We start from the raw sequence: 13,710 nt of genomic DNA on the forward strand, positions 1-13,710 counted from the left end.
AATTATAGGCCTATATCCTTACTTAACTTGGATATAAAGATATTAGCCAAGATTATGGCATTACGCCTCAATCCAATTATAGGTAGCCTAATCCACAAAGACCAAGTTGGCTTCATACCAAAACGTCAAGCCAGTGACAATATTCGACGCGTCATTCTGCTCCAACACCTAGCCCGAACACGCCAGATCCCCATGCACCTACTCTCTCTTGATATTCGTAAGGCGTTCGACACAGTCTCATGGCCCTATATTAACTATGTACTCCAGAGATGGGGATTTGGACCAAATTTTTTGCAATGGGTTAACTCCCTATATCATCAACCACAAGCTTATGTCAAATACTCAGGATACCGTTCGGACTGTTTCCAAATTTTACGAGGTACTAGACAAGGATGCCCCCTCTCTCCCCTTATATTCGCACTGGCGATAGAACCCCTTGCAGCCCTCATAAGGGCAAACCCAAATATCAAAGGCCTTGATATAGCTTCTACATCACATAAGTTATGCTTATTTGCAGATGACGCGCTGCTATTTGTCACATCACCTAGAACTACACTCCCCAACCTACTTCATCTCCTTGACAAATTTGCCCGAATATCAGGCCTGGAAGTTAATCAGTCTAAATCAAAAGCTCTCAACGTATCCATACCACAACCTGAATTGGTACACATAAAGGAATTCTTCCCTTTCATTTGGGCCCCAGCTTCTATTCCTTATCTTGGTATTAAACTAACTAGTGACCCAGACCAGATTTTTAAAACCAACTATCTCCCCATGTTAAAACACCTAACAGCCTTATTGGAAGCGTGGCGCCCAATATGTACCTCTTGGCTAGGCCGGATAGCGGCTGTAAAGATGTCCCTACTTCCAAAACTGCTTTACCTATATAGAGTCCTTCCGATCCCAATCCCCCCATATTACCATCGAATCATTCAAACGCGAGTATCCAAATACATATGGGGCCCAATTAGACCCAGAGTTTCCAAAACGGTACTGCTCCGTAGTAAAACCAAGGGCGGGTTGGGTCTACCTAATTTCATGGGATATTATCACGCCGCCCAGCTGGCCCAGATTACTTTATTTCATGCACAGAATGAGATACCACTTTGGGTCAGTTTGGAAGCTATTGATCTATACCCGCTCAACATATCTAACCTACTATGGTTGCCCCCCACAACTCGTGGCCCAATTAGTAACCCCATAACGGGACATTCTCTTAAGCTGTGGGACAAACTCCGAGGTCCCTTTAAATTACAATCCCCACACTCCCCACTACTTTCTTTTCTAGACCATCCGAACTTCTACCCAGCCCAAGTCAGTCCGAACTCGTTTCAAATCTGGCACAGGGCAGGATTATGTCGCATACGCGATTTTGTCTCAGGATCAGATATAAAGACGTTTGCCTCTCTACAAAACCTAACTGATATTCCCAACACAGAAATCTTTCGATTCTTACAGATATCCCATTTTATCCGAACGACGATTGGTACACATACGTCACTAGACGACTTATCTCTTTTTGAAGGAATTTGCAACTCTGACCCTCACGCCCCTGGTCTAATATCTCTTTTATATGCTCACCTGACCTCTCCCCCAAACAACCTCCCTCCATATACTGCACAGTGGTCTGCGGATCTTGCATTACACATTGATACAGAGGACTGGTCTGACATTTGGTCCAATACGAAAATATCCTCTCAAAACATAATTGCACAAGAGGCAAATTATAAAGTACTTATGAGATGGTATCTGGTTCCTGCCAGGATTGCCAAATTTCTCCCAAATTACTCAGCCAATTGTTTTCGTGGCTGTAACGAGCAAGGAACCCACGCGCATATATGGTGGTCATGCTCTATAGCACAGGAATTTTGGGCTGCGATCTTTCAAATAGCCTCTACCTTATTTCAACATCCAATTGAACCAGATCCAGCTATAGCGTTGCTGAACCTAATACCCTCGGACTTCACCAGATCTCAGACCCGCCTCCTTCTTCAGCTCACAACAGCAGCTAAACAGACGATAGCTAGGGCCTGGAAAACCCCGAAACTTTCCCTAGCTGAGACCAAAAATAGGGTCACCCAGGCTATGATCCATAGTAAAATAGAAGCCACGATACTTGATAGGATCCCTCAACATCTGAAAATTTGGAATCCCTGGACTGAACATTTTCTACCCCCAGACTTTGATAAGAACCTCCTTAACCCCTAATGACCCAATATCACAATAGATGGACCTGGTGGTGAGCCGGACTCTCGTGCGCTCCCCCCGACCCCCCTCCTCCCTCTCTCTATCCTTCTCTAATCTTTCTCTATCTTCCCTATCCTTCTTTTCTTTCTGATTTCCCTTTCTTTACTCTCTCCTTCTTCTTGCGCTCTTTTTACAGGTAACTTTATTGAAGATTATATAAAGTCTACCAACTTTGAGCCTTTATATGTTCGCAGACTTACTATCCATATTTAAATGCTATCACCTTACTCTTGACATTAATCTTATTATTTTATTTTTTTTAATTTTTCGTGATATAAACCCTGTTTTGTCATCTAGACGTAACAGGAAACCGTTATATTTTGTTCTCACTCAACTCTGTGAAAAACTTGTCACTGGACCGTACCGTATAATTTATTCCTGAAAATTGTTATAACACAATCCCCACTGGGGTATTTATGTATAATGACAAATCCAACTATGTGACATATGTATTGCCTGTTAAACCTTATGTCTTACTCTCAATAAAAAAGTTTGAAAAGAAAAAGGAGAAATATATTTTGGAGTAGAATCTTTGGTGAAGTGTGTTTCTTGGAGGCATACTATGTGAGCCTTTTTGTTATGGAAAGTACGGAAGGCTTTGGTCCTTTTTTGAGGGACATTTATTCCCTGAACATTCAGGGAAAGTATATTCAGTGGTGCTATGGCAATAGATCAAATAGTTTTGACTTACTTTTTGTTATGCAGAGCTGACTGCGCAGATCAACCTGTGTGGACTGAAGAGATGAATAGATAGAAAAGAAACCAGTGAAATCTGGAGTAAAGAGTAAACAAAAAACATATGAGATTAGATGATACATTGTATAAATTATTTTTTGCAAGTAATCACAATTTACCCGTGAAAGAGAATAAATATCTCTCTCAGGGGAATAAGTGCCTTTGTCACACTCCCACATAATATGGTTGGGAGAATGAGGAGGGCTAATGGGGGTACACGGATCTTCCGCTTACAGGAGAGAAGTGCTATGTCAAAAGACATCAAAATGATGTTTCATTAATTGGAGTGCAGAATATAGTTTTTGTTGAAATTATTTATTCCAGGGTGGTTGTATATGGTTAGTCTTGCCCTAGGCTAAATAATTCAGTTAGAAAGGTACTGTTAATAACTTTGGTATTGATGAAGATAGTTTGAATTATTTTGGGATTTTAACCCTTTTAGAGTAAACAATTACATATTTTATTCATATGTAACTGTTTAGATATGTTAACTTATAAAATTGAGGTTGTATTGCTTCAGATTAGAATAAACAAAAACATAATTCTAGGAACTAGTTAGGTAATAATATATTTGTTTTAAGAAAAGAAAGAAAAAGCTTCCATTACTTCTGGATTATTGAACATATTTGTCCTAAAAAGTAATAAATCTATTGTTATTACCTGATAATATATAACTGAACAAGAATTTCCTTATTTCACTTATATATTCTAAGGCTATATGAATCAGAAGTAATAAGAAATATAACTGGAATGTAACATGATCCCACACAGTGTGTGACTATCAGAATGCAGTTACATTCAGTTATAAATACAGGTTTTTTATAGAGAACCATCTCTTAGTATAATAAATGAAGAGATATCAGGAATTAGGATGTCAGTCCATTGAATCTTCTTGGTCCATGGATGATGTGGCATAACGGCCTCTTTTGTGAGAATGATGATTCCCATTTTGTTCTGAAATTTTCTGGGTGCTGCCTGAAGGTGAAGATGATGCCATTCTTTTGCGTGTGGGAGTGTTGCTGCTTGTGGGTTCTGTCAGATTTAATTTTAAAAGGGTTTGTTGTAGTTCATCTGCTGATCTACTTCTGTAAATTGTACCTTGGTAGTTAAATCTGACTGAAAAGGGGAAGCCCCATTGATACATAATGTTGTGGCGTTGCAGTTCCATTAGTTGGGGTTTCATGGATCGTCTTTTAGTAATAGTAAGTTGGGATAGGTCAGCAAAAATTTGATAATTGTGTCCTTGAAAATTAAGTTCCTTTTTTTCTCTTGCAGCAATTAGTATTTGTTCTTTCGTTCTGTAATAATGAAATTTTGTGATTATATCACGTGGGGGTCCATCTTTCTTTTTGGCAGTGAGGGCTCTGTGTACTCTGTCCAGTTCTAAACGTTCAATAGGGATATCTGGCTTTAGTTCTTGTAATAGAGCAGTAATAGTAGATTGCAGGTCTGTCACAGTTTCAGGTATTCCCCTTATGCGCAAGTTTGAACGTCTGGCTCTATTTTCGTAATCTTTGAGCTTAGTTTGAAGTATTAAATTCTCTTTTTTTAATTGTTCCAATTCTGTTATATTTTCTTGGGTTGTAATTTCAATTTCATCCATTTTTATTTCTAAGGCTGCGGTGCGGTTTCCCAGCTCTCTTATTTCTTTGGTTAGGCTTTTTGTTATTTGGTCTGAGGTTTGTTTTAAAGCCTTATGAAGCATCTTTTCAAATTGTAATAATATTACTGGGGATGCTGAGGAGGCTTGTGGAGAAGTTTGTGAGAGGATTTGTTCTGTATCTGACTCAAATGGAGAGTCTTGCTGTGACATTTTCTGTCTGTGAGAGCGCCCTGATGCTGTATATTGTGAGGTGACTGGAGCTGCTTCAGCTGCAGTGAGTGCCTGTGAGCTCTTTGTGAGGTGATTTTTATTTCTGCCACGGTTTCCTCCCAGTACCATAATTCCTGCCCAAACTTTCAGTTTGTTCCCTGGGGCAAAAAGGTTCAAATGGATACCTTTTGAGCCTGCAAGCTCCGCTTTGTCCTTCTCTTCTCTCCTCAGCGGTGTGGAGCTTTAACAATGCATGTCTGCTCCGCTAGGCTCCGCCTCCTGCCCCCCCTGATCCATTTTTTAGGTTCAAATTTGTATTTTGATTTTTTTTGTGCCCAGCCTGTTAGGGGGGTGGATTGGACTCTGGTTTAAAACAACACAAAACTGCGGCTCCCCAACCTTCTAAGATGTGTGACGTAAATATCCTAGAAGGCTGTGGGTTGAGATGCATCATCTTCACCAAGGCAAGGAATACAGAGTGGGGGGATAATTTAAATTATTATTATATTATATTATATATTTTCTAACAAAAACATCTCTAATTGTGAAAAAGGTAGGTGGTGGGAACAGAGAAGAGAAAGTTGAGTTTATGAGTGAAGGTCTGCTTTAAAGATCATATGAAATGTTATTAATTAGGTTTACATCTACTTTAAAACGAACAGCTACAGTGCCTTGAAAAAGTATTCATACCCCTTGAAATTTTCCACATTTTGTCATGTTACAACCAAAAACGTAAATGTATTTTATTGGGATTTTATGTGATAGACCAACAAAAAGTGGCACATAATTGTGAAGTGGAAGGAACATGATAAATGGTTTTCAAAATTTGTTACAAATAAATATGTGAAAAGTGTGGCTTGCATTTGTATTCAGCCCCCTTTACTCTGATATCCCTAAATAAAATCTAATGGAACCAATTGCCTTCAGAAGTCACCTAATTCATAAATAGAGTCCACCTGTGTGTAATTTATTCTCAGCATAAATACAGCTATTCTGTGAAGCCCTCAGAGGTTTGTTAGAGAACCTTAGTGAACAAACAGCATCATGAAGGCCAAGGAACACACCAGACAGGTCGGGGATAAAGTTGTGGAGAAGTTTAAAGCTGGATTAGGTTATAAAAAAATATCCCAAGCTTTGAACAGCTCACAGAGCACTGTTCAATCCATCATCTGAAAATGGAAAGAGTATGGCACAACTGCAAACCTAACAAGACATGGCCGTCCATCTGAACTGACAGGCTGGGCAAGGAGAGCATTAATCAGAGAAGCAGCCAAGAGGCCCATGGTAACTCTGGAGAAGCTGCAGAGATCCACAGCTCAAGTGGGAGAATCTGTCCACAGGACAACCATTAGTCGTGCACTCCACAAATCTGGCCTTTATGGAAGAGTGGCAAGAAGGAAGCCATTGTTGAAAGAAAGCCATAAGAAGTCACGTTTGCAGTTTGCAAGAAGCCATGTGGGAGACACAGCAAACATGTGGAAGAAGGTGCTCTGGTCAGGTGAGACCAAAATTGAACTTTTTTGGTCCAAAAGCAAAACGCTATGTGTGACAGAAAACTGACACTGCACATCACCCTGAACACACCATCCTCACCATGAAACATGCTGGTGGAAGCATCATGGTGTGGGGATGCTTTTCTTCAGCAGGGACAGGGAAGCTGGTCAGAGTTGATGGGAAGATGAATGGAGCCAAATACAGGGCAATCTTAGAAGAAAACCTGTTATGCCCCGTACACACAGTCGGATTTTCCGATGGAAAATGTCCGATCGGAGCGTGTTGTCGGAAATTCCGACCGTGTGTGGGCTCCATCGGATTTTCCGACACACAAAGTTGGAGAGCAGGAGATAAAATTTTCCAACAACAAAATCCGATTGCCTCAATTCCGACCGTGTGTGGCCTGTTCCGACGCACAAAGTGCCACGCATGCTCAGAAGAAATTCCGACACGGAACAGCTCGGTCTGGTAAAATGAGCGTTCGCAATGGATACAGCACTTTCGTCACGCTGCAATGTTAAAAATGGTTTAATACAGCGCACTCTCTTCTTCTTTATAATGTGACAAGAATTAAGTAGTTTTGCTGCTCATATTCACACACACTTCTCACAAACTTATTTTTGTGTTTTTTTTCTTGGGATTCCCAGAATATATTGTTATTTGTCACATCTGACAGAATTTCTTTTTTTTTTTTTTTTTGTGATTTAAAGCCATTTTTGGTTTAGATTTTATGTTTGTATTTTTTCCAAGTCTGATCTTTGTTTATTGTAATTTTTATTTTTACTACAGACTATTTTTGTGTGTGTTTTGTGTGTCAAGTTACCACAACACCATTGATATCTTTTATTATTTAATCTCAAGGAGATTGTTTGTTGTTGGTGTCCCTTGTTAATTTCACATTGTATTTTTGAAATGAATCCTCACAAACATATGCAAGTATAATTCAAAACAAAATTCCTTTATTAAGGGCTCAGAACCAAACAAAGAGGGAGGCAACACTGCATAAACATGAGAAATTAGCGAAGCCTGTGACCACCAGGGCAGACATCAATTCTTGAACATCAAAATTGGTGGCCTGAGGAGTCCATATGTAAGGGAGGGCAGTCTGGTCCAGAATTTGCAGAGATCCGGAAAGCAGCAGATGACATCTGTGTCCCCAGGCTGTGGTACCACAAGAGGCTGCATCTTTTGGCCGACCAGACTGGATCCAGGGTCCTCACTTTCTGGTCTTCCTTCCACGCTTCATTCTGGGCTGTGGCTGTGCTGTTGGAGATGTGGCAGGAGGAGGAGTAGGACCTGGAGGAGGAGGAGGACTGGGAGGACCTGGAGGAGGAGGAGGAGAAGGAGGAGGAGGACCTGCAGGAGGAGGACCATCTGTGAGTTCGCAAAGGTGTGTCTGAGATGTAATTTGGCCCCTCATACCTTTATTAAGAGCCTCCAATATGAGTGACTCACACATGAGTTGTTGTCCCTCCTCCATCCTCTGCATTTTAGAGGCAATGATGGCAGCAATGTCCTCCTCCACGGTGTGTGGTGCTCCCAGGGCCTCTGTAGCCCTCCAAAAGAGGCCTATGGCAGCCTCCTCTAGGGCACTCCTCCTCCTGCCACTTTCTCTTTCCAGGTGTAGGGGAGGGACCGGCATATCAGGCAGGCGGCTTGGCCCGGCCACCTCCTGGCTGAGACTTCCCTGTGTATGAAAAAGGGACATGGTTTTAGTTTTTGCATCATCAATCACAATCCTAAATTAGTACTCCAAACTAACATCTAGTTAACATCATTGATTGGACAACCAGCAATATTTAGAGGAATGCTATACCTGGCTCAATCTGGGCTCCTCCACATGTTGTTGCCTGGAAGGCCCAGGTTGGGCGTCAGAAGCCTCAGCTGGAGGGGAAGGAAACGTGGAAGGAAGACTGGAGAGGGATGACCTGGGTTCAGTCTGGCCTGCCAGAAAATGCAGCCTGTCATAGTACCACATCCTGGGGAAATAGATGTCATCTGCTGCTCCGGATCTCTGCGAATCCTGGACTTTCTGGCGCTCCCTTACATAAGTGTTCCTCAGGCCACCAATTAAGATCTTCAAAAATGCGATGTCTGCCGTGGGGATCACCTGCTTCACAATTTCCAACAATTTATCCAGTGCTGCCTTCCTCTTTGTTTGGTTCTTGTAATGTGGGTTGTTGATCTCCCACAGACATGACAGCTCCCTTAACATATCAATGAATAGTGACATGAAGTCATTATCTTTTAATAACATATCCATGTTCACTGCAAGACACAACACAAGACAAAGCCTAATGTCAGACAAAACTCTCCTAATCTTGTTACAATATAGGCCTCAATCTAGAAGCAGTATAGGCACAAGTTTGTCTCTTACCTTGGTTCTTACGATCGGCGCGTCCAATGCTCCTTCGTCCGCTCACAGATCGTACGTACTACGCACGCGTGTTACGCTTTATACACACTGCGCATGCGTGTAACTCCGCCCGCCCCTGACGTTCTTTCTAGTCTATTCCCCGCCCCTTTTCATTTGGCGCAGTGGGTGAAGAGCACATGGCGGAGTCAGAGCAGGTGCGTGCTAATTATAGCAACGAGGAGGAGGAAAGCCTGGATCCGGACACGTCCCGATCCAGAAGGAGACGATTTAAGGCCACAAATATGTCCTTTGGGGAGATGTTGGAGATGGTGGACAACCTGAAGAAGGCCGACTATGACGGGAAGTATGGACCTTACCCCAACCCCAATATCCGAAAGGCCAAGATCATGGTGAAAGTAGTCAAAAGTCTGCACAGGAATTTTGGAGTACGACGATCGAAAAATCAGCTCAGGAAGTGGTGGTCGGACCTAAAATTAAGAGAGCCCGAGCAGTACCGAAAGATCCGGAGAGTGCTCCAAAAAAGTAAGTAGTTGTGCTGTGTTCCTATTCTTTTTGTCTTTATTACGTTCGTGCTGCTCCATATGCTTTTCTTAATTGTACAGTTTCTAATGTCAATTTTAATGTTCATGGGCCCATTATTCGTTCGTATCAAACATTTTTTTTTCCGCCCTCTAAAACACCATTGTTTAGGCCATATGCATTTTCCTACATTTTTTAGGGCCTACTTGGATGCAAAATATTTGGTTGTGTAGATGGGTTTGTTACTAGAATGAAATGCAAACTAGATTCTGTGTAAGGAGAGGACACTGAGCAGCTGTTTTCACATCTGGACGCTGGAGCACTAGTGTGGGACACAAGAACACCATTTTTATTAGGTGGGGCACACAGGTGCTCCAGTGTATACTATAGGGGGGTCTCCATCTGTGAAGCTTGTACTAAACAGGTAAAGTATTGCAGGTTGACAAAGGACAATAAACAAACGACATCTTTGAACTCTGCTAAAATTGACAATTGTACCCCACTTCCAAGCAATGTTTCCTATTTATAGTTCTGCCATCAAATCACTGTGTGCTAATTATACCATTTTTGTTTTACATAGGGGAGAAAAGACTCGGAGGACACCCCTCATCCGAGGAGACCACAGACCCCTCACCTGTGGAAGAAGGTGAAATACCCCCAACCCAAGTGGAGCAGGAGGAGGAAGAAGATGTGGTTGAAATTGGCACCACAACAGGTGAGTGTCTGCAACCACAGACTCAGGTAAGAGATGGATGCTGGCAGATTTGTGATACCTGTTTTTGTTTGTTTTCTCTCTTTTTAGGTGATCGTGTTGTTAGGGATCGAGATCCGTTCACATCAGAATGTGCCCAGTTGCTGATCGGGGAGATCATGGGGTGTAATTTAGAATTGGAGAACCTCAAGTCAAAAATCAATGATGTGATTAAAAAAAATAATAACATCATTGATGTTTTGGGGCGAATTTAATACCCCACAAAATCACTTTTGTTTGGTACAATGTTTAAAATATTTTTCAAATGTTTCGAAAAGCCAAATTTGGAGGATGCACACAGTGTGCCAACATGTGCTATCTGCCATCATGGGAGATCAATGGACGTGTTTTGGGGGTGCAACCCCTTCCTCAATAATAAAGTAGCGGTGAGGAAGGGCTTGCTCCCCCAAAACACGTCCCTTGATCCCCCGTGATGGCAGGTCACACATGTTGACATTCGTAAATTGGTGTGCATCTTCCAAATTTGGCTTTTCAAGGGGTGATTTCACCCATCTGAACGCAATATCAAACACAGTTCCTAAATACTCATGTCTGATATTGCCTTCAGGTTTTACCATATGTGAACTTTGTAAGTTCAAGTTTTTTGTCTTTCTTGTTGGTTTTACACAGGCCTGTTTTATCGTAAATGGACATTTCTATTTTTGATAATGCCACCCCAAAAATTGTTATACAACAAACATGTTGGTTTGTTATAAAAACCGTTTCTAAATGCACATGTGATTGTGCAGGTATTAAAAAGTTTGTTAATCAAGAATGTGTGGATTATTGTCTCAACGCTACAACACTTTTGTGGTGATGTAATTGCTGTTTTCATAGAAAATGGTGGTTATTTCCTAAGGGCAAATCCTCTTTGCACTACAAGAGCATTTTCATTGCAGTTTCAAGAGCACTTGTAGTATAAAAAGTGTATACGCCTTTAGTATATACCAGCCAACAGTGCTTTGTATAAGGTTACACAATCACGCAATTTACAGGACTCCCCACATTGCTGTCAGGCTCAGCTAAAACAAACACAAGCAGTAAATGTCCACAAAGAATTTCTTTTTTTTGCTTTTTTATTTGAAAAAGGCTTCACAAATTTGCAGGCATATTGATGGCCCCCCTACCCGCAAAGAACTCCAGGTATCGTAACCGGACATCACGGGCACTCAGGGAGGGCAAGCCAGAACGGCCGCTTTCAAGCGCCGTCAGTGTTGTTTCAGGGATCACTCCGGCCTCAGGCCCAACTGAGCCAGCATAGTTGTCCGAATGTTTCCGTAAAAAGTTATGGAGAATACAGCACGCCATGATTATATGATTAAGTTTATACTCCGCCATATGGATAGGTGTCAGAAATAGGCGGAACTGGCTGGCCAGGATTCCAAATGTGTTCTCCACCACTCTTCAGGCTCTGGCCAGCCGGTAATTAAAAACCCTCTGTTCTGGGGTGAGGGTCCTCATCGGGAATGGCTGCATAAGATGGTCCCCCAGCGCAAACGCTTCATCAGCAACGAACACAAATGGGAGTCCTTCCACATTGTCCTCTGGAGCTGGCAAGTCCAAGCTGCCATTCTGGAGATGCCTGTAGAACTCCGTCTGGGCGATGACTCCACCATCGGACATCCGGCCATTCTTCCCCACGTCCACATACAAGAAGTCGTAATTAGCCGACACCACCGCCAACATCACAATACTATTGAACCCCTTATAGTTGAAATAGTACGACCCCGAGTTGGGTGGTGGGATGATGTGGACATGTTTCCCATCAATTGCCCCTCCGCAGTTAGGAAACTCCCACTGCTGGGGAAAGTGGGAGGCCACAGTCTGCCATTCCTGTGGCGTGGAAGGAAACTGTTGAGGAAAAAAAAATATTAATATTTTTGCTGAGAAACATGGCAAGCAGATTAGGCACAAACATTCTGGGGCAACCTCCAGATAGCATTTATTAAGGGGAATTTAACAACACCAAAGTATAAGGTACACCTATCATATTCCCCCTCCCCCCCTCTCATGGGCCATTTCTAACATTATGGGGGGTGGGGAAATCTTGGACAGGTAACCCTCTTCACTTCATTGAGAGATGAATGCCTAAATACAGGGTATTACTTGGAACAGCCCCTCCTTAGTTACACTATTGGCAGCCCACTGGACAGATAAGAAGTGTCATAATACAAAGATATAAATACACACTGTACACATTTGAGCACATTTGGACATTCTGCTATTACCTATCAAGATAATAATAGTATCTAAAAAGTTTAAACACTACTATTGGAAAGTATACAGGCAGGCCCTTGCACTACATGCTTTGGGGAATTCATCCATACATCTGACCACAAAAGAGATGGGTATAGTGTGTATGGGTTTGGCAAAGTCAGCAGATAGATGATTGAGGATAGATAGAGAATTGGGATCAGCTGACTTAGCAGTTGGGGGGAGGGAGGGTTACTAAAAATGATTTGGGGACACCACAAAAAAAAAGCCTCAGGCACTCTGCCTGAATTTAAAGCACAAATTACAGTTCAAAACATTTTAGGGGGTGTTTGAGGTAAAGCACTACTATGGAGCTGACAAAATAAATTGTTAAGTGACTACATTAGGTGAATATAGGGCCCGTAGACCATGTTGGGGAGGTTAGTGAAGGACAATGTGTATGAAGGACCTACAAAATTAATTACCTAAAAAACCAGCATGCATGAGGACAAAGGGGACATTCACAGCATATTACAATCATGGTAATTAGGGAATGAGGAAAGAAATACAAGATATTAGCAAACATTAAATACAATAAAATGTGATATTAAAGGCTTAAAGGATTAATTGCAGACTTCTCCCTGTCGCCAAATACCGCAGGGTAGCGACTAGCCTCTGCTCCGGAGTGATGGCTTGCCTCATGCAGGTATCCTGCCTGCTAATATAAGAGGTCAGCGAAGCCAACAAACGGTGAAACACGGGGTTCGTCATCCTGAGAAAGTACCTGAAATCATCAGGATTATTCTCACGGATCTCACGGAGCAAAGGCATATGAGAGAACTGGTCACGCTGAAGCAACCAATTCTTGGTCCATGAACTCCTCCCCACCCTGTTCATGGACTGGACTTGTGTCAAGGTCAGGACCCCAACACCAAGCCCCCGCACAGCACGAACTCTACGAGGAGTACGCATACGCAACATGGCTAGAAAACGGTCGGCTGCTCAGAACGAAGTAACAGAACGCACTGAAGAACAGCAAGGCCTGTGAAGAGCGACCTGAAAAACAGTAACGAACGCACAAGAACACACTGACAAGTCAATGATACTTGCTTGCACGCACTGAAGAGCAGATACAAACCCACAAGCACAAACTGAAAGGCAGAAAACGATCTGAAAGCCACGAGTCTGAAAAAGCGCGAATCGTCTCTCACCAAACTTTTACTAACACGAGATTAGCAAAAGGAGCCCAAAGGGTGCCGCGCTTGGTTCTGAACTGGCCTTTTCTAGTCTCGTCGTACGTGCTTGACGTCACCGCGTTGTTGGCGATCGGAAATTCCGACAACTTTGTGCGACCGTGTGTACGCAAAACAAGTTTGAGCCAACATCCGTCGGAAAAAATCCTAGGATTTTGTTGTTGGAATGTCCAATCAATGTCCGACCGTGTGTACGGGGCATTAGAGTCTGCAAAAGACTTGAGACTGGGGTGGAGGTTCACCTTCCAGCAGAGCAACAACCCTAAACATACAGCCAGAGCTACAATGGAATGGTTTAGATCAAAGCACATTCATGTGTTAGAATAGC

General features: G+C 42.4%; 1 protein-coding gene across 3 annotated transcripts in view; it reads left to right on the plus strand.

The window, feature by feature from the left end:
* The window catches only part of AGBL4 (AGBL carboxypeptidase 4), a 3,151,866-nt gene that overhangs the window by 829,502 nt on the left and 2,308,654 nt on the right, over nt 1-13,710 (plus strand). The gene's annotated exons all lie outside the window — the stretch shown is intronic.

This window comes from Aquarana catesbeiana, linkage group LG07 (genome assembly GCF_042186555.1).
Source record: "Aquarana catesbeiana isolate 2022-GZ linkage group LG07, ASM4218655v1, whole genome shotgun sequence".
Classification (NCBI taxonomy): Eukaryota; Metazoa; Chordata; class Amphibia; order Anura; family Ranidae; genus Aquarana; species Aquarana catesbeiana.